Source organism: Heptranchias perlo, chromosome 14 (assembly GCF_035084215.1).
Source record: "Heptranchias perlo isolate sHepPer1 chromosome 14, sHepPer1.hap1, whole genome shotgun sequence".
Lineage (NCBI taxonomy): Eukaryota > Metazoa > Chordata > Chondrichthyes > Hexanchiformes > Hexanchidae > Heptranchias > Heptranchias perlo.
The window spans coordinates 33,630,930-33,653,552 of record NC_090338.1 but is presented as its reverse complement, the minus strand read 5'-3'; the positions used below and the strand labels follow the sequence as shown (position 1 = coordinate 33,653,552).

General features: G+C 42.8%; 1 long non-coding RNA gene across 1 annotated transcript in view; it reads right to left on the bottom strand.

The window, feature by feature from the left end:
* Positions 1-8,793: 8,793 nt before the first annotated feature.
* LOC137332415 (uncharacterized) overlaps positions 8,794-22,623 on the bottom strand; it is a 31,532-nt gene continuing 17,702 nt past the window's right edge. The window contains exon 2 of the long non-coding RNA XR_010965660.1: positions 8,794-10,242. This is a non-coding gene — a long non-coding RNA (uncharacterized lncRNA). The remainder of the gene's footprint in view (positions 10,243-22,623) is intronic.

Below are 22,623 nucleotides of genomic sequence, written 5' to 3'. Positions count from 1 at the left end.
CCCCCCTCAGCCTCCTCTGCTCCAAGGAAAACAAACCCAATCTTCCCAGTCTCTCTTCATAGCTGAAGCGCTCCAGCCCTGGTAACATCCTGGTGAATCTCCTCTGCACCCTCTCCAAAGCGATCACATCCTTCCTGTAGTGTGGCGACCAGAACTGCACACAGTACTCCAGCTGTGGCCTAACCAGTGTTTTATACAGCTCCATCATAACCTCCTTGCTCTTTTATTCTATGCCTCGGCTAATAAAGGCAAGTATCCCATATGCCTTCTTTACCACCTTATCTACCTGTTCTGCCGCCTTCAGGGATCTGTGAACTTGCACACCAAGATCCCTCTGACCCTCTGTCTTGCCTAGGGTCCTCCCATTCATTGTGTATTCCCTTGCCTTGTTAGTCCCTCCAAAGTGCATCACCTCGCACTTTTCCGGGTTAAATTCCATTTGCCACTGTTCCGCCCATCTGACCAACCCATCTCTATCGTCCTGCAGACTGAGGCTATCCTCCTCGCTATTTACCACCCTACCAATTTTTGTATCATCAGCGAACTTACTGATCATACCTTTTACATTCATATCCAAGTCGTTAATGTAGACCACAAACAGCAAGGGACCCAGCCCCGATCCCTGTGGTACCCCACTGGCCACAGGCTTCCAGTCACAAAAACAACCTTCGACCATCACCCTCTGCCTTCTGCCACTAAGCCAGTTTTGTATCCAAAGTGCCAAGGCACCTTGGATTCCATGGGCTCGTACCTTCTTGACCAGTCTCCTGTGGGGGACTTTATCGAAGGCCTTACTGAAATCCATGTATACCACATCCACTGCGTTACCCTCATCCACACGCCTAGTCACCCCCTCAAAAAATTCAATCAAATTAGTCAGACATGATCTTCCCTTGACAAAGCCATGTTGACTATCCCTGATTAATCCTTGCTTCTCCAAGTGGAGACTAATTTTGTCCTTCAGAATTTTTTCCAATAATTTTCCTACCACTGATGTTAGGCTCACTGGCCTGTAGTTCCCCGGTTTTTCCCTACTCCCCTTCTTGAATAATGGTACTACATTAGCGGTTCTCCAGTCCTCTGGCACATCCCCTGTGGCCAGAGAGGTTCTGAATATATGTGTTAGAGCCCCCGCAATCTCCTCCTTTGCCTCACACAGTAGCCTGGGATACATTTCGTCCGGGCCTGGGGATTTATCCATTTTTAGGCCTGCTAAAACCGCCAATACCTCCTCCCGCTCGATGTTAATATGTTCGAGTATATCACAGTCCCCCTGCCGTATTTCTATGTCTACATCGTCCTCCTCCATAGTGAAAACAGACGCAAAAAATTCATTTAGAACCCCTCCTACATCTGCCGGCTCCACACACAGATTGCCATTTTTGTCCCTAATGGGCCCTATTTTTTCCCTAGTCATCCTCTTACCCTTAATATACTTATAAAACATCTTAGGATTTTCCTTTATTTTGCTCGCCAGTTTTATTTCATGGCCCCTCCTTGATCTCCTAATTTCTTTTTTAATTATCCCCCTGCACTTTTTGTACTCCTCTAGGGCTTCCTCCGTCTTTAGCCTTTTGTATCTGCCAAAAGCCCTCCTTTTTTTCCTAATCCATTCTCGTATATCCCCTGACATCCAAGGTTCCCTGGAGTTCTTGGAACCACCCTTGACCTTTACGGGAACATGTTGCCATTGTATGGTCTCAATCTCCCTTCTGAAAGACTCCCATTGCTCCGATGCGGATTTTCCTACAAGCAGCTGATCCCAGTCCATTTTGGCCAGATCCTGCTTTATCCTATTAAAATCGGCCTTCCCCCAATTTAGAACCTTTATTTCCGGCCCCTCCCTGTCCTTTTCCATGACCACCTTAAATCTCACCGAATTATGGTCACTGTCACCAAAGTGCTCACCTACTAGCACTTCTTCCACTTGGCCGGCCACATTCCCTAGAATTAGGTCCAGTACCGCCCCCTCTCTTGTAGGACTTTCTACATGCTGGCTCAAAAAGCTCTCCTGGATGCACGTTAAGAATTTTGTACCCTCTAAGCCTTTTACACTCTGAGTATCCCAGTTAATATTGGGGAAGTTGAAATCCCCCACTATTATTACCCTATTATTTGCACAATTTTCTGAGATTTGCCTACATATCTGTTCCTCTATCTCCCCCTGACTGTTTGGGGGCCTATAGTACACTCCCATCAAAGTGCTTGCCCCCTTGTTGTTTTTAAGCTCCACCCATATGGCCTCATTTGAGGAACCTGCTAATATATCATCCCTCCTTATGGCAGTAATTGATTCTTTAATTAATATTGCGACCCCCCCCTCCTCTTATACCTCCCCCTCTGTCTCGCCTGAAGATTCTGTACCCCGGAATATTGAGCTGCCAGTCTTGCCCCTCCCTCAACCATGTCTCTGTGACAGCAACAATATCATACTCCCATGTGTTTATCAACACCTTCAGTTCATCCACCTTATTCGCAAGACTCCTTGCATTAAAATAGATGCCATCCAGCCTTGCCCTCACATATTTGCCCTGTCTTCCAAGCTGACTTGTTTTTTTCTCTATATTTGGCTGCACATCACCCCCTATTGTAGCTCCACTCTGTATCCCATCCCCCTGCCAAGTTAGTTTAAACCCCCCCCAACAGCGCTAGCAAACCTCCCCGCAAGGATATTTGTCCCGCTCTGGTTCAGGTGCAACCCGTCCGACTTGTACAAGTCCCACCTTCCCCAGAAGCAGGCCCAGTGATCCAGGAAACTGAAAGCCTCCCTCCTGCACCAACTCTTTAGCCACGCATTCATCTGTTCTATCCTCCTATTTCTATACTCACTAGCCCGTGGCACTGGGAGTAATCCAGAGATTACAACCTTTGAGGTCCTGCTCTTTAATCTGCTACCTAGCTCCCCAAATTCTTGATGCAGGACCTCATCTCCCTTCCTACCTATGTCGTTGGTCCCAATGTGGACCACGACCTCTGCCTGCTCACCCTCCCCTTGAGAATGCCCTGTAGCCGCTCAGTGACATCCATGACCCTGGCACCAGGGAGGCAACAAACCATCCTGGAGTCACGTTTACGGCCACAGAAACGCCTGTCTGTTTCCCTTACGATAGAATCCCCTACCACTATAGCTCTTCCACTCTTTTTCCTCCCAGCCTGTGCAGCAGAGCTACCCCTGGTGCCAGGAAGTTGGCTGCTGCTGCCTTCCCCTGATAAGTCATCCCCCTCAACAATATCCAAAGCGGTATATTTGTTTGAGAGGGGGACGGCCACAGGGGACCCCTGCACTGCCTGCCTGCTCCTCTTACTCTGCCTGGTGGTCACCCAATTACTTCCTGCCTGTACAACCTTTACTTGCGGTGTGACCATCTCACTAAACGTGCTATCCACAACGTTCTCAGCATCGCGAATGCTCCATAATGAATCCATCCGCAGCTCCAGTGCCGCAATGCGGTTTGTCAGTAGCTGCAGCTGGATACATTTCCCGCACACATGGTCGTCAGGGACACCGGAAGGGTCCCTGATTTCCCACATAGAGCAGGAAGAGCATAACACGGGGCTGGGCTGTCCTGACATGACTTACCCTTTAACTAATTAATTCAAATTAAATGAATCCCAACAATTTCACTTCAATTAAAAGGTATACTCAAGGGCCCTTGCTGAACAGCAGTCCCCCACTACACAACAGAGACCCTAGAATCCACAAACTCTAACCTTAGACAAATTCAGCAGGAAAATACTCACCAACCAATCACTTACCTCTTCCTTGGTGACGTCCCACTTGGATTACTTTTTGCTTCTTATTTATCTTAGGTCCAGGAGTTAAGTCCCTGTGATGTCGCTCAGTAGTTGTCTCTTGGTGCAGGTCTGCTGCTGCTTTTATTCCACAATCTCAGTCTTCTACTCTCAGGTCCACTACCGCTCTCAATTTGTTTATTTTTTGCGATTTGTTTACATTTATTTGAGATTTGAGTGCTACCTTTAATGAAAATTATTAGAAAACAGCTGACCCTACCATTCTCTCTTTTTCCCCCTTTCACACACACACAAACACTCCCAAATATCCATTATAGCCCAAATATTATAAGCATCACAGGATGTGTGTGGGGGGAGGGGAAGATTTACAGCAGATCTGATTTCCCAACTTGTGATCTCAGGGGTCATAATGAGACTACACTGCCAACATAAATGAACCTCGTTTATATGAAATCATTATTTAATTGCAATTGCTCACTGAAATTCTCGACTGTAGGTTAGGGACCACCAACAGCATGCTGCTTGCTCACTTTTAATGGACTCATCAGGGAACTTAGAACCAGGATTACTTAAGCAGGCTCCTTCAAGGTAGGTGAAAGATGGTAGGAAAACGGATTTTTGCATTTAGAATCATAGAATCATAGAAATTTACAGCATAGAAGGAGGCCATTCGGCCCATCATGTCTGATTAATTTCCATTAATTGCTTTTGCCATTTTTGCATTTTTGTTTTTTTCCCTGCCAATGCTTTCCTTCAGTATTCTTAGTTGCTGTGGGCATTTAAATGGCACTTTACAAAGTTCTGAGCAAGGGCTTTCTTTGCCAGGTGTCGAATGTTCTCAATGCTTGAGATGAGGAAGAAGAGTTCTTGAGAGGCTATCAAAGGACCTGTAACAATGTGTGGCATTCTGATTTCACCTATCATTACCCTGGGACCCACATTTACAGGCCCCACTACATCTAATTGGACATGTCAGAGGACTCCCATTCGCTGTCTTTGCTCCTCTACTTCATAAGACAGTCTGTCACACAGTTGCACCATCAGCTGCAGGATGACCTTCAGACAACATCTGGAATAGAAACAGCTCTTCTCGTAGAAGTGAAGAACATAATAAGAATATAAGAAATAGGAGCAGGAGTAGGCCATACGATGAGCCTGCTCCGCCATTCAATAAGATGATGGCTGATCTTCTACCTCAACTCCACTTTCCCACCCTGGGAAGGTTGTACAATATGAAGCTTTCATTCTACTGGATCGTTCCAAGCCACCTCAGGGAATCTACATCAGGCAGTTTGTAGTGCACACCTATATCAAGCAAGTGACAGATGCTATGATTACAAGTCCCAGTGCCGTTATCACTTTCCATGTGGAAAAAAAGCATCACATGGACAGGATTCTGAGCTTACATTGCGGTTCATGTTTCCTTCCATTGCAAAGCATCTTGGATGGCACCCATGTGGCATCAGGGTTCCTCAGATCAACCTATGCCTACATGTATAGAAAGGGTATGCACTTTATTAATATTTAGGTGGTATCTGGCCACAGAAATATCATTATGCACATCAACAAGTGGCAGTGCACAATGGCTACACTTTTGGATGGAAAAGAAACCTGGGGAGTTGAGGGTGGAAATGGTTCTTAAGAGACCATGGCTTCCCTCTACAATCATGGCTGCTGACCCCACTGAGAAACTCCCTAATGTTAGAAGAGGGTCGTGGTCTGGAAGCCTGAGTACCTGTTTACTATTCCATGTCCGCCACCTTCATCTGCAAAATGTGTGTAGAAAAGGACAATACTTGCGTGCAGTGCTGGAAATGGTACCTCCCAGAGTGGTGGTTTCCATCTTAGGTTTGTTGCATACATGATGGACACCACAATGAATTTGTGCAAAGGTGAGGAGCACACCTCCGTTCACCTTCCTCTGAAGCCAGCAAACTTCTTCCTCATTTGCAGCCAGGTGCAAGGAACCTCTATGACGGCATAGATTTAAGCAACAACCTCCCTCCATGCACTTATGCTTCTATGGAGGGTGGTATTTATCCCCAAAGAGGGATAGCTCTTTTGGTGCACCTCCTGCTGCAGAACTTCCAACTATTCATTATCAAATGGAACAACGATCCCCACATGTCTCCACTTTGCTGTTGTAATTCATTTACGCACTTTTCTGTCTCCACCACAACTCCTCCATTAGGGGTTAGCTGCATACTTTTTAAAACTGCTGCCTCATTGGATTTTTGAGCCCCAGCCAAGTGTACTACAGGACATGCTCCCTAGACAAGTTTTTCCAATGCCTGTACCTATTCAATTAGGCAAGGTAGTCCCATCGTACAATTGGGCCAGGCCTTCCTTCTGTGTTGCAGGCACAGACAAAATTTTGCATTGAATTGCCTCAATTCTATTATCCCATTATCAGAAAATTGGGGTATATACCTTGAGGTATACTATATTATATACCTTGAGTATAGTTTCCTGCAGGTGTTATATTGTTTGTGATGAATGTGATGGTCCCAGGTCAATTCAACAATTAACACTTTAGACAAACCATTGTGTTTGCTCCAAGAACTTGCACCTTGTGCAGCACTCTCTATCCAAATTGTCTAGTCTGAACTGATGGCTTTTCTATTGAAAAATGTTTTGCGTGACTTTGGATGTTAACTCCTTAAATGTTGTTTTTAGCAATACACAAATACAAGTTAAAAATTCAACAAGATGAAAAGTATATTTTCATCACAACAACCAATTCTGAACCTAACAGTAAAAGAAAGGAATAGGTGAACCAATTGAACCACTCAAAATGCTTTTTGAAAAAAAAATAATCTGTCAGGTTTTTTCGAAGTAACCTAAATTCTTAATATCTAAAATAAGGTTTGTAATATAAAAATAGATTTAAAATTATATATTTCACCATTACATAAATAAATTTAAGTAAAACAGTGTTTTTTGTGCCTTTGACTACCTTCATTAATGTCGTTTTTGAAAGTCTCAAAAACCCAGACCTATGACTCTCTCATCTGGAGGCAGATCCCACAGTGTAAACTTGTGTAATGTGCAGAATTTCCCAGGACACATCAGTGGTATTTTATCAGCCCAACTGTAAAAATATTTCTCTTCAGTCTCTAACAGTGGTCTGTTTGGTTGTTTTTCAAAGTAGTTTGAAGAAATGCTAGAGGGCAAGTTTCAAAAGTTTTATTCAGGTAATGTTTATACTGACTTTAAAAAAAAACTAAGACCTGTCTATGTGTGTGAGAGAGGGAAAAAAACAGAAACAGACAGAGAACCATTTTGAGTGTAATGGGCAATACTGTGACCAATTATTTTTTCATTGGAAAGGTCAGATCTTTGTGTACAATATTTCAATTTGTGTATTTTTGAAAATGATTTGAATGTAAATTGGACCATGAATTTAGATAGGTTTTCAAATAAATTTTTAAGTAAAAGTTATTAACTTCATTTTACCTTAGAAAATATGTCAAGCTGAGGGACAAAGATACACCGTTCTCTTGTTTACATTTACAACTTAAAAATAAATAATTGCCTCCATAAGATGTGCTCCCACTGCAGCACTGCTAAACATCAGGGCTCTAGATTTGTTGGGTTAGGGAAGGGTGCAAGTCCATTATTGTGCTTTTGTGGGGTCAGGAATTTGGGCTGGGCCCGATATCCATTGGGTTTCTGTTCCAGATGTGCCTGTTCAGTTATAGGGTGCGCTGAAGAAGTTACTGCCCTCCCAGTGGCAACTACATATAAATGAAGGAGAATGATCACCCATCCCAACTTGCCAGGGCTGTTGTACTCAAGGAGTCTTCACCTACGTTCTACATTACCCTTGGAGAGCATTGAATTTAAGAGAATTAATGAGCTAATAGCTGAAGGCTGCATAATCAGCTTACCAATAGAAAGTCCATGACATAGATGCTGGAGGAAGAGGAATGGCAGGAGGCTGTAAGGGAAGCTAGATTAATCAGGCAGAAGCAGAGGAGAGCAAACCATCCCAGCAATACCCATCGAGCAAGATATATTGGCGGCACTTTCCAAGACCTTTCACAGAGCTCTGTGTCAGGAGACTACTACAGTCATGAAGCTTTGGAGGAGCTTTGTTTGTAGCTGAAGCCAGATCTGCAACCAGGATCTGTAACATGGACAGCTCTGACTATTGCAGAGAAAGCTTTGAACTTTCATGCCACACGCTCATTCCAGGGAGCCACAACGGGCTTTTGCTAGATTAGCCAATTTGTTGTACACTCCTCTTTAAAGGCAAGTCACCAAAGCCTTCTCTGCCAGGGCAGCTCAGTTTATACAATTAGACAGTGCTCCCTGACAGATGACTGAGGGGGCCAAGAACGTTTTTATAATTGCAGGATTCTCCAGGCAGTGTGGGCTACTAATTGCACCCTTGTGGCATTCTGTGCTCCAGATGTATCAACCATAACAACTTCTATTCCGCACATTTGCAAAATTAGGCACAGCTTCTTGCATGTGAATTCAAGATATGCTGGAAGCCTTTATTCTTTGTCAGTTCGGTCTCCCTGCTCTCTTTTAAAAAAGCAGAGCCAGGAGTCAGGATGTCTGCTGAGTGATAAGGTTTACTTTCTACTCCTATGGGTCATGATAGCATTTCGTAGGACCACCAGTGCTTCAGAGGTGTGCTACAATGAAGCACACATGAAGACAAGCATACGAATTGTGCAAGCAATTGGGATGCTCAAAGCAAGGTTCTGGTGTCTGGATAAGTCCGACTGCCTTGCTTAACACCGTCTCACAAATTGTGGTAGAATGTTTAATCAGGAAAGCACTGATAATAGATATGCCAGAGAGGCTGATGACGACAAAGTGGATGCTGAAGATCTGGCTCATGAAGAACAGGAATCAGGTAAAATCACTACTGCTGTTAGACAGCTGAGAGCCACACTCATTCGGGACACGTTGACACAGAGGAATATTTTTTGAAAGTCTCAGCCCATCAAAGATCTGCCTCCTCTCAACAATCTTTCTATGGTCTAAGTAAAATCCTGGCTCCTCACAACAATAACAACAACTTGCATTTATACAGTGCCTTTAATATATCATAATCCTGAGCCTCAACATCAGCACATTACCTGTTCCACATTGTCCTACAAGAGAACCAAACATCAAACAGTCCTTATATTAAATATTCCAGTGATTTTTTGCAACTATTTTCAGAAATATTACTTGGCCCGTGAACACCCTTGTGACCATGCAAACTTTTTTCTGCTCCACTCTTGCACTTTTTCTATGTGTCACCTGAGAGCCTGGGACCTGAAATGTTGATGGCTGCAGCAAGATATTCTGAGCCTCTTGGGATGGAGGTGCCCCTTCTCTCGGGGCACCCAAGTCCCGGGATGGACATGACAGACTGACTCTTTCTCATGGGCTTCCTAGCAGTCTGAAAGATTCTGCAGGGATGGAGTGTTGCTGCCATTTGGGAAATGAGTCTCTGTGGTCAGTACACCAGCTACTCCACTGGTACTAGGAAACAGGATTCTGGTTGCCACTAAACAGTTCCCCAAGACCTGCAAGCCTTAATTTAGTGTTTCCACATTGAGTTGACTGATTTGCCTGGAGCTCTCATGAAAAGTGTGAGGATTTGCAGATACTCCTGAAACTGCCACTTTATCTAGGCTGCCCTGCAATGAAATGAAACCCTCTTACATGTTGATGCACAGCAGGGCAGTAGACTCCACTGTTATCCCAGTTATTTGCCACACATTTAGGGAGAGGCTGCGCAGAACCACCATATATGTTTGATGCTCTGCTAGCATCCATTGCTTCATGGCAGTACTCTTGAGATCATCATTTGCATATTCTGCAGCAATGTTACACCTCGGCTCAGCTCTATCAGGCTCCACCTCTACATCTGCATCTTCTGGTTCCTTAATGCTCTGTGTCTCACCACATGTCAAGTCTTCATTTACACTATCCGTACCGCCTCAAGTAGGTGTCTCTGGGTTACGGAATTAAAGGGTGAAAGTGAATGAAGGGATGGCTCAGTGAATGCCAGTGTTGCCAGAGGTAGAGGGGACTACACGCTCTTACACTCCAGTATCTTTCTCATCTGTCTTCTGGCTTGCAGTGTCTGGAGGTAAAATCAGAACTGTTAATTTTCTCTGCTTGAGCAACATTCTACTGTAAACAGCTACTTTGTGGATCTCTTATGAGAAAACTGGTAGATGATGGAGAGATTGACGAATGTATAGAAACATTATATAAGAAAAGGTATATTTGCTCATAAGGAACATTGAATCCTATGATTGCCATTGCTTCCTTTTCATGCAGAGTTAAATGGCGGATTTGTGCACTTTCTGCTCCAGTTGCCTGGTGTTCCTTGGCATTGTGTGCTGTCTTCTCTTGCAGGAGGAATGCATTGTGTTAATTGGCTGCTGTTGTGGGGTAAAATTCAACTTCGGCGGGGGCGCAAAACGGGCAGCAGCTGAGCAGCCAATGTTATACAACCCGTCACATTTTCCTTTTCTGCAAAAAACAGAAAAAATTTAATAGATAAACTTGCCTGCAGTAGTAAGGGCTAATCACTGGTCTGGGTGCACACGACAATAAGAAGAATTGGAATGAAGCAGATATAAAAAAGTCTTTTCCTAATCCCAATAAAAAAGGCCAATTTTGGAAATTTCATGAGAAAATCAAGAAGCAAGACAAAAAAGTACCCAGTGAGGCAAGAACTGGAACAATGTTTCAGATCATCCTCGCCCAATTTAACTCTTGAACTAAAGTCAAGTGTCACTTTCTTCACAATCCGAGTAGAAAGAGTTCTTCATAGATACACCATGTGCTCTGTTCTATGGTTATGTAAACTGGAAGGATGTGATTTATTTGTATTAAAAAGAGAAGGATGAAAATAAGATTTTTCATTTCTCAAATAGCTAGGATAATATTGCAATTGCTTACTGCACACTATGTTCTCATAAGTATTAAATTAATTATGTTTGATTGAATCCTTTGTGGCTGAGCCCAATGTTATAATGTCATAGTCAAATACTGTACAATCACTGACTGAGATCCTCTATTGTAGTTGTGATCACTTCAAATAGGCAGCATTAAATGTTTCATTCTTTTTAATACATATACATTAGTCTTGCTTCAGATTTAGGTTTAGTAATTGCTTTGATTTGAGAGCTTGATGACACATCTTAAAATGAGAAAAATGATATTTTAATGTGGGAAAGATTTTATAATTAACCACCTGGGTACTGAATATTTTTGCATCATTCAAGATATAATCACATATTTCATACAAGAACTACATGATATTTATAGAATGTAAAAGGAGCTTTGGTCATTAAAACAATTACGGGGAAAATTGATTACAAGTTTTCACAGTAAACTGCTTCTGATTCATTTTATAGGGGTGAGTTCAGTTGCAGATGACTGAAAGGTGATGATGCCTGGTCTGATGATTCTGCCAATTGGTTTTGCAGTGTGAAGGACTTCAAAAAGCACAAGGGAAGTATAAAGCCAATTATTCAACACTTTTAATGGTTGCAACAACATCACACAGTTTAGAGATTAGAGCACCTAATCAATGGTGCTCCTCTACAATCTCTTGATAGCCACCTACAGTAATTACAATCACAGGATCTTCACTGATAGGGCAAACTAAACTATGCATTGTACATCTAGGTGAAAATACAGATTAGGATCATTAAAAAAAGGAAATGGTCTCACTGCTTGCTTTCAAATCCAGAATTCACTGTTAGATTGCTGAATCATCAACAAAAGATATAATTTACACCACAATCAATCTGTTAATAATTACTTTTTAAGTGGCTTTCTACTAGATTTAAATTGATAACAACAGAAAGTGTGAAGCAAGAGAAAACTACTAAGCAAATTAAGCACGTTCCTTTCCCAGACCATTCCCAATGTTCATTAAAAATACTCAATCTATTTAAATTCCTCAGGAAGTGTTCAACAAGTTTTTCCCAACCTCTATCAAAGGCGAATACTGCAAAAATTGGAAATAGTCAATCTAACTTTAAATACCACAGTGTACAGCTTAGAAATCTGTTCAAATTGTGCCGAAACTGATAATCAGTCCTTTTGTGCCATCAGAACGCGGCCAGCGTGCTGGGGACATTGGGCACGCCCCACGAGGCAGTGTGCAGGTCGAGCAGAAGATGAAGATCAGCAGGCAGGGACGCTGGCTAAGGAGCAACGGTGAATCTGGGTGGGTGGGGGGTGGAGGTTGTGAGGGGGCGAATGGTGGCCAGCAGTGGCCCACAGTTTTAATGTGGAGCCAGAAGAAGAATTCCTGCTCCTTCTGGCTTCACATTCAGGTAGGTAAAATATAATTTACTTACCTTTTTGTTGGCAGCCTCCAGCAGTCCCTTTGATGATCACTGGTTTGACTGATCTGAACCTGAGAGAACTGACCGTAGCACGCTGTGCTCAGATGCCAATCAATTTCGGGAAGGGACCTGAAATAGGCGTTAGGTTCCCGATTTGCGTAGGCAATGGGCCTAACACCTGTTTCAGGTAGCACACGTGTTTTCAAGCCTTTTGACATTATTATAGTCTCTCATTCCTGGCATCATTGCAGTAAACCTTTGCCTTACCCTTATGGTACTGCTAAATTAGCATGCTTTGCACCCTGAAAAATGGGTGCATTGTACACCAATTTGAATCCCATTTGGTTCTGCATCTAACAATGACTGGAGTTTGTATGGAAGACATCGAAGAACCTATTATCTATTTTGGATGTGGGTCTTAACAATTTATGCCCAAACAAAAATACCTTTAGTTAGTGGAGAGATAGAGGGCCAATTGGGTGTCTGCTGACCAAGTAACCCTTGGACTCACAAGGATTGCGGGCAGAGAATCAGCTCTTCAGAATTTTCAGGAATCAAGGAAGAAATATATTTTGCTTTACACACGAAGAGTGCACAATTTGTATGGAGGACCAATCAAACACTGACACCATTTGACAGATATTGTTAAGATAAAATAGGTTAATGCAATACTGTGCTTTCTTAATGTTAAAATGTGCTTTTCAAAATGTTAAAATGATTCAGATTGAGGGTTGCACACATTGCATACAGCCAGAGCTGGGACTAGATTACTTTTTTATTATTTTAATTTTTGTGTAAAGTTAAGCCTTACAGAGATATTTTATCTTTGTTAATATTTTTGTACACCTGGTGAGTGATATAGCAGGAAGGGAATAAAAATCAAACCCAAATAGCAGCTGGGAAGAGTTTGGAACACAACACTACCCCCATCCTGTGGCATCTGAATTTGGCAGCACTAAGAAAGGAAATTAATCAATGACAGGAGTTGAGAAAGCACTATAATAAGTAACGCAACTGGGAAGCCCTGTCAAAAGACTGGACTAGAGGTTAGACACTTAGCGATATCAACCCCTGATAGAAACCTGTCCATACATGACCTTATTGTGGATGATTGCATTTATATCACGGCTTTAACTGAAACGTGGCTCACAGCTGGTGACTCCTTGCTCCTTATTGGAGCTTCCCTGTCTGGGTACACTTTCTACCACTTGCCTATCCAAACTGCCATGGTGGCAGTATAATCCTTATCACATTATACATTGGTCTATCCCCTAACTCCTCTGGCACCTTCTCCTCCTAAAAGAATCTCACCCCCCTTATCTCTCCTTTAAACTCCTCATTGTCTATCCCCACTCACAAGCCCCACCCTGAGTCTGTCCTGCAGATATCCTCTCTCCTTTCCTCCCTTAGCATCTGCACTGGGTGACTCCTCATCCTTGATGGTTTCAATCTCGGGATTCAAAAATTGGGAGAGATGTAAAATGGGCTTCCAATTTGTTATGACCCATTTAACACTATCGTACAAAGTCAAAATTACCCCATTGTATATTACTATGCTGAACAGAACTGGCTAGGTATGAACGTAAAGCCAGTCCTGAAGTTATACATGCCAGAAAAGTTACAAATCGTTGATCTGAGAGAACTCCATGATCATCACACTTGACAATCATGAACATTTTTTTTAGTCATTCTCAGGATGTGGGCATCGCTGGCAGGGCCAGCATTTATTGCCCATTCCCAACTGCCCTTGAGAAGGTGGTGGTGGGCTTTCCTCTTGAAACTCTGCAGTCTGTGTGGTGAAAATGATCCCACAATGCTGTTACATAGGGAAATCCAGGATTTTGACCCAGCGATGTTGAAGGAAGGCGATATATGTCCAAGTCAGGATGGTGTGTCACTTGGAGGTGATGATGTTCCTATGCACCTGCTGCCCTTGTCCTTCTAGGTGGTGGAAATCTTGGGTTTGGGAAGTGCTGCTGAAGAAGCCTTGGCAAGTTGCTGTTGTGTATCCTGCAGTCACAGTATGGCCATGGTGGATGTTAAAGATTGTGGATGAAGTGTTGAACAAATGGACTGCTTTGTCCTGGATGGTGTCGAGCTTCTTGAGTATTGTTGCAGCTGCACCCATCCAGGCAACTGGAGAGTATTCCATCACATTCCAGATTTGTGCATTGTAGGTGGTGGAGAGGCTTTGGGAGTCAGGAGGTAAGCCACTCAGCGCAGAATACCCAGCCTGTGACCTGCTCCAGTAGCCATGGCATTTATGTGGCTGGTCCCGTTGAGTTTCTGGTCAGTGGTGATCCTTGGGATAGTGATAGTGAGAGACTTTGCTATGGTAATGCCGTTGAATATCAAGGAGAGGTGCTTAGGCTCTCTCTTTTTGGAGATGGTCATTGCCTGGCACTTGTGTGGCTTGTGTTACTTGCCACTTATCAGCCCAAGCCTGGATGTTGTTCAGGTCTTGCTGCATTTGGGCATGGACTGCTTCATTATCTGAGGAATTGCAAATGGATCTGAACACTATGCAATCATCAGTGAACAGCCCAAATTCTGACCTTATGATAGAGGACAGGTCATTGATGAACCAGCTGAAGATAATTGGGCCAGGACGCTGCCTGAGGAATTCATGCAACCCTAACTCTAACCCTAATGTCCTGGGGCTGAGATTATTGGCCTACAACAATCATAACCATCTTCCTTTGCACCAGGTATTTTCCCCCTGATTCCCATTGTCCCTTGGTGCCACACTTGGTTGAATTTTGCCTTGATGTCAAGGGCAGTCACTCTCACCTCACCTTAGGAGTTCATGTTTGGATCAAGACTATAATGAGGTCTGGAGCCGAGTGCACTTAACTGTCTCCCTTGTGTCATGGTGACCAGAACTGGTTGCAGTGCTCATGATGTGGTCTGACCAGAGCACTGTACAATGTGATTAAGACCTTCTCTGACTTATATTCAGATGTTTGGGCTATGTTTTTCAACATTCTATTGGCTTTGTTGATTGTTGCTTTGCATTGGTTGGGATACTAGTAAATCTCCTATGGAATTGCTTATAGTGAGTCAAAGAATATGCTGCTTTGTAACAATAGAAGTATTTATGCCATAACAGTAGAGTCACTGATGTATGGTGACTGAACATGTCACATTCCCTTTTTATTAAAAGATATTAAAATAGATTTTTACTGATATTTTGGCGATTGAATTTCATGACTCAGTCCATTATTCTGTGAAAACCATAAATGCGTGGCCTTTATATACACCAGTGGATCACCTGTGACTTTGCTCACAAGAGGATATGCAGTTTTCGACAGGAAGTCTATATTATGCAATATAATTTATTATTCCAATAAGTGCTCAATGATAATCCACAACATGAATAATCACTAATGTAGAAGCAAATGCTGTACTAAATGTATTTAATGGCTTGCCATACCAGCAGCAATGCTCCAAAATATAATGAACTGTCTTTAAAATAATCCAAGAGGCAGCCTGCAAAATATACTCAAGAATTTGAAATTCATGAGTTAAGTTCCAAGATATATGCAAGAACTTAGAATAAAGAAGAAAAGTAGGAAAATGCTAGGAAGGTTATTTGTAGAGAATGAAACTCTGAAATCTCTCTATTCCAGATAATGATGAGTGTGATTTGGGTTGGGGAGACCTGTGAGAAAGGAAGAAGGGATAGAAGAGCAGGACTTGGGCTAGAGAATCCAGCTGAAAAGGCACAAGAACTGTGGAAAGGTGAAGAAGGACAAAAAAAAATTCAGTGGGCAGAAGAATCATTTGAGGAACAGGAATGAACAGGTGAGGGAGCATGGAGTGCACAAAGGTTAGGGAGGGCAACCTTAAATGCTGATTGGGGATTAGAATCTAATTGGTGAAACATTGAGGGTGGGAGAGGGCAGGCAGGAGGCTAAGAGGTGGGAAGACCTTGGAAAAATAAATAATTAGTAAAGATAAAGATAAATTAAAAGAAATAGAATACAGGTAATAAAAACTCACTTAGAAGGAAGGCAAGTTGGCAATGGCGGTGGGAAAGGCAGTTATAAAACAATGCGGTACAAGGCCACCATGTGGCACGAGCTTGCAACTACATTAGGTCAGGCGAGGGAAAATGTTTACTTTCCAGGTAGGTTATCCCATTTTAAATGTTTACATAGGAATTTGCAATGTTAAATGTTGACATAAAAGCATGACTCAAAATAGTGACAATAGGAAGTAAGGTTTTGTGGATCAGCCATGATCTAATAGAATGGTGGAACAGGCTCGAGGGGCTGAATGCCTAATGTTCCTGTATGTACCAGGCCATAAGGTTACAGATTATGTTGGTATACAATTCTGCTGCTGCTAATGGCTCACAGCCAGATCTGTCATTAGTCTGTCCCATTTAGCATGGTGATCGTACCACATTGTGTGATGAAGGATGTCCTGTGTTCAGGAAAACATGGTCAACATGTGGCCTATCCAGCAGTCCTTAAAGGAACCACTGGATGCTGCCACCAAAAAGGTAAGTTTAAAAAAATACTTACATGAATGTGGAGCTGGGGGGTGCAGGTGTGTTGCTCCCAGTTCCACTGCAGTGCTGAAGACCGTTGCCGGCCCCCACTTGGACCCCTCCCGATCACCCCCTCCCTCTCACGATCGCTGCCCCTCCCTCCACTGATCACTGCCCCTTTCCTCTCCCAGTTGATGCACCCCTCCCTGTCTTGATTGCTACCCACCCCTCCCAGGACCTAGTCCTCTTTACCGTGCACTGCCTGGCAATCAGCATCCTGAGAGCATGAAAGATAATTTGACATTGCAACACTTGTTCACACTCATTGCTGCTGTGACAATCTTACGTCCTTGAACTTGGCAGTGGTCATTGCTAAGTTAGGCTGGTGGGTTCCACTCGTGGCAGGGAGGCAGTCAATTTCATCTAAACACTGACACTGGAGTCAGGATTTTAAAGAAGACAAGAGGGCCAAGTCCTAGGGTGGGGGTTGAGATACTCTGTGAGGCCAGCCTGGCTTCTCAGAGGGAAAGCTGGGAGGGCCTACTCTGAGGCAAAGAAGTTAGGACTGCTGGAGGATGGTTGGGAGACTTCGGGGTAGATTTTTGTTTTCATTGCCTGGGTGGTAATCTGGTAGGGTGGATTGCAAACCCTTTATATAACCTGCCTGATGAAGGGATATAGGAACAGGGTAGGTAAATATAATTAGGACTGATGCTTGAATGGAGGGTAAACTCTGATATGGATTGGTTGGGTTGTACGGCCTGTTTCCGTTTTGTAACTTCTATGTATTTCTTCTTCTTCCCAAACAAGAAAACACTTTTTCATTATGAAAATGTCTCTTTAACTATTATCTTCTGTGGATTTTTAAATAATAACAAATAATGCATAGTCGCACAGAAATACTTCTGTCTGTATTCTCTCTCAGGAGGTTGTGGGCTCAAGTCCCATTCCAGGACTTGAGCATATTATCTAGACTGACATTTCAGTGCAGTACTATGGGAATGCTGGATTGTCAGAGATGGATGGGGCCCCCTCTGCCCTCTCAGGTGGATGTAAAAAATTCCATGTGCTATTCAAAGAGGAGCAGGGGAGTTCGCCCAATGTCTGGCCAACATTTATCCCTTAAACATATTATAGAAGTTTACAACATGGAAACAGGCCCTTCGGCCCAACTTGTCCATGTCGCCCAGTTTATACCACTAAGCTAGTCCCAATTGCCTGCACTTGGCCCATATCCCTCTATACCCATCTTACCCATGACTGGTTCTTCATCTCATTGTTATTTGTAGTGCTTTGCTGTGTGCAAATTTTCTACTGCATTTGCCTAAAAACATCAGTGACTATGCTTCAAAAGTAATTAAATTGCTGTAAAGCACTTTGGGGTGTCCTAAGAATGTGAAAGACACTATATAAATGAAAGTTCTTTGTTTCTCTTAACATAAGAATCTTTTGTCACATGTTTTCAGAAAACTTTCTGATAATTATATGGTACTGAAACCCATGTAACATCAAAACAAAACCAAAATACTGCGGATTCTGGAAATCTGCAATAAAAAACAGAAAATGCTGGAAACACTCAGCAGGTCTGGCAGCATTTGTGGAGATGGTGACCAGAGCACTGTACAATGTGAGTTCTAGACTCTCAAGCCAGGGGCAACAATCTCTCAACATCTACCCTGTTAGGCCCTGTAATAATCTTATATGTTTCAATGAGATCACCTCCCATTCTTCTGAACTCCCATTCTACTCAACCCCTCTTCATAGGACAACCCTCTCTTCACAGGAATTAATCTAGTGAACCTTCGATGCACCGCCTCTGAGGCAAGAATATTCTTCCTTAGATAAGGAGACCAAAACTGTATGCAGTACACCAGGTGAGGTCTCACCAAAGCCCTGTACAATTGTAAGACTTCATTACTCTTGTACTCCAATCCCCTTGCAATGATGGCCAACATGCTATTTGCCTTCCTAATTGCTTGCTGTACCTGCATACTAACTTTTTGTGTTTCTTGTATGAGGACACCTAAGTCTCTCTGAACACCAACATTTAATAATTTCTCACCATTTACAAAATATTCTGCTTTTCTATTCTTCCTACCAAAGTGAATAACCTCATATTTCCCCACATTATACTCCATCTGCCACCTTCTTGGTCACTCTCTTAACCTGTCTATATCCCTTTGCAGACTCTTTGTGACCTCCTCACAGCTCACTTTCCCACCTAGCTTGGTATTGTCAGCAAACTTGGATACATTACATTCGGTCCCTTCACCTAAATCATTAATATAGCTGAGGCCCAAGCACCGATCCTTGCGGCACCCCACTAGTTACAGCCTGCCAACCTGAGAATGACCCGTTTATCCCTACTCTCTGTTTTCTGTCCTTTAACCAATCCTCTATCCATGCTAATGTATTACCCCCAACTAGATGAGCCCTTACCTTGTGTAACAACCTTTTATGTGGTACCTTATTGAATTGCTTTTGAAAATCCAAATATACTGCATCCACTGGTTCTCCTTTATCTACCCTGCTAGTTACATCTTCAAAAGATTCTAATAAATTTGTCAAACACGATTTCCCTTTCATAAAACCATGTTGACTCTGCCTAATCATATTATGATTTTCTAAGTGCCTTGTTACCACTTCCTTAATAATGGATTCCAGCATTTTCCCGACGACCGATTTCAGGCTAATTAACATAAGAACATAAGAAATAGGAGTAGGAGTAGGCCAATCGGCCCCTCGAGCCTGCTCCGCCATTCAATAAGATCATGGCTGATCAGATCCTAACCTCAAATCTAAAGAACACAAGAAGTAGGAACAGGACCCGGCCACTCAGCCCCTGGGCTCCGCCACCCACAGGGCCTTGACTGATCCGAACTCAGCTTCACGTCCAATTTCCTGCCCGCTCCCCGTAACCCCTAATTCCCTTTACTTCTAGGAAACTGTCTATTTCTGTTTTAAATTTATTTAATGATGTAGCTTCCACAGCTTCCTGGGGCAGCAAATTCCACAGACCTACTACCCTCTGAGTGAAGAAGTTTCTCCTCATCTCAGTTTTGAAAGAGCAGCCCTTATTCTAAGATTATGCCCCCTAGTTCTAGTTTCACCCATCCTTGGGAACAACCTTACCGCATCCACCCGATCAAGCCCCTTCACAATCTTATATGTTTCAATAAGATCGCCTCTCATTCTTCTGAACTCCAATGAGCAGAGTCCCAATCTACTCAACCTCTCCTCATATGTCCACCCCCTCATCCCCGGGATTAGCCGAGTGAACCTTCTTTGTACAGCCTCGAGAGCAAGTATGTCTTTTCTTAAGTATGGACACCAAAACTGTATGCAGTATTCCAGGTGCGGTCTCACCAATACCTTATATAACTGCAGCAATACCTCCCTGTTTTTATATTCTATCCCCCTAGCAATAAAAGCCAACATTCCGTTGGCCTTCTTGATCACCTGCTGCACCTGCATACTAACTTTTTGATTTTCTTGCACTGGGACCCCCAGATCCCTTTGTACTGCAGTACTTTCCAGTTTCTCGCCATTAAGATAATAACTTGCTCTCTGATTTTTCCTGCCAAAGTGCATAACCTCACATTTAACCTGTAGTGTAAGATTACAAATATGGAAAATACTGTAAAACCACTGTAAAACTGCAAGATATGAAACAGTTAACCCTAGGTGCCTGTCAAAGAGACTCCTGCCCATGATCAGTTTTGGAGACTTATTTACATCAAACAATGAGGCCCGGGCGAATACAAATTAACACAGAGACAATGTATAATCAAACTGAACCTCTGAGCCATGCTCAGTCTCGGACAAGAACGGAAGGCCTTTCACACCTAAACAATGCTGTGAACCAATGGCCCATCACAGTGAGGAATACCACATTATCCTGACACTATGCAGGTAGCGGGGAGGAGATAAGGAGTTGCCTCTCGACATCACAGCTCTGCACAACTAAGGAGTTTTGAATCACCGAGATGCCCAGATGAAGAGGTGTGAATGTTAAACAATCCAACATTTTGATAGCTGAAACCACGGATGAGGCCCAGGTGGGGGTTTGCATGACTGGAATACTATAAGAAGGTACAACAGCAGCATGTGGAGGCTGCAGTCAGGTGAAGACGGACGGAGACCAGCCACCTCCAGATCCAGGCCTACAATCAACATCGGTAATGACCGGCCACGTGAGTGATTGTAAGTTCCAGGCAAATCACTAAGGGGTTTGCACTGCGGAGGCTGCAGTCAAGGGAAGATGGACGGAAACTGGTCATTTCCAGGTCCAGGCCTACGATCAGCGTCAGTAACGACTAGCCGTGTGGGTGATTCTAAGTTTCAGTCAAATCATAGAAAGGTTTGTACTGGGGTTTTGTTGGTCTAATAAACTAACAAGTTTGGGTTGAGCCAAAGCCTATTTGTCGCATGCAATTTTGTTCTTGTAATTCCGAGGTCCAAGAACCGGTGTAAGGCGGAAGGGAACGGAACACCTTACAGTAGTTCCCTGTTTTTTCTCTCCCTCCCTTCTTGAATAGTAGGGTAACATTTGCTCCCTTCCAATCCATTGGGACCGTTCCAGAATCTAGAGAATTTTGGAAGATCATAACCAATGCATCCTCTATCTCTGCAGCCACCTCTTTTAGAACCCTCGGATGTCGGCCATCAGGTCCAGGGGATTTGTTGGCTTTTAGTCCCATTAGTTTGTCGGATACTTTTTCTCTAATGATAATAATTGTTTTAAGTTCCTCACTCTCATTTACCCCTTGGTTTCCCATTAATTTTGGTATGCTTTTTGTGACTTCTTCTGTGAAGACAGATGCAAAATATTTGGTTAACGCATCTCCCATTTCCTGATTTCCCCATTATAATTTCTCCTGTCTCAGCCTCTAAGGGACCAACATTTACTTTTTCTACTCTCTTCCTTTTTTACATACTGTAGAAGCTCTTACAAGGGTACGGTAGCGTAGTGGTTATGTTACTGGGCTAGTAATTCAGAGGCCTGGACTAAAATCCAGAGTCACGAGTTCAAATCCCGCCATGGCGGCTGGCGAATTTAAATTCAATTAATTAAATAAAAAATCTGGAATTAAAATACTAGTATCAGTAATGGTGGCCATGAAACTACCGGATTGTTGTAAAAACCCATCTGGTTCACTAATGTTCTTTAGGGAAGGAAACCTGCCGTCCTTACCCGGTCTGGCCTATATGTGACTCCAGACCCACAGCAATGTGGTTGATTCTTAATTGCCCTCTGAAATGGCCTAGCAAGTCACTCAGTTGTAAAATCTTGCTAGGGATGGGCAATAAATGCCGGCCTTGCCAGCGACGCCCACATCCCATGAACGAATAAAAAAAAAAAATCCATTTTTATGTTTGTTGCTAGTTTACTTTCATATTCTATTTTCTCCCTTTTTATCAATTTTTTGGTCATCCTTTTTGGTTTCTAAAACTCTCCCAATCCCCAGGCTTCTTACTCTTCTTGGCAACATTATAGGCCTCTTCTTTCAATCCAATACTCTCCTTAACATCTTTAGTTAGCCATGGGTGGATGACTCTTCCCATGGAATTTTTATGTCTCAATGGAACGTATATTTGTTGAGAATATTGAAATATTTCTTTAAATGTTTGCCATTTCTTTTCAACTGTCAAACACTATAATTTAATTTCCTAATCTACCATTGACAACTTGCCCCTCATACCTATGTAATTTGCTTTATTTAAGTTTAAGACTCTAGTTTCTGAATTAAGTATGTTGCTTTCAAATTCAATGTGAAATTCTATCATATTATGATCACTCTTCCCTAGAGGTTCTTTTACTGTGCGATTACTAATTAACTCTATCTCATTACATCATACAAGATCTAAAATAGCCTATTCCCTGGTTGGTTCCATGATGTATTGCTCTAGGAATCTGTCTCGAATACATTCCATGAACTCGTCTTCCAAACTACCTTTGCCAATTTGATTTGCCCAGTTTATATGCAGATAAAGTCCCCCACGACTAGTGCATTACCTTTGTTACAAGCTCTTATTATTTCATGGAGGTTGTGG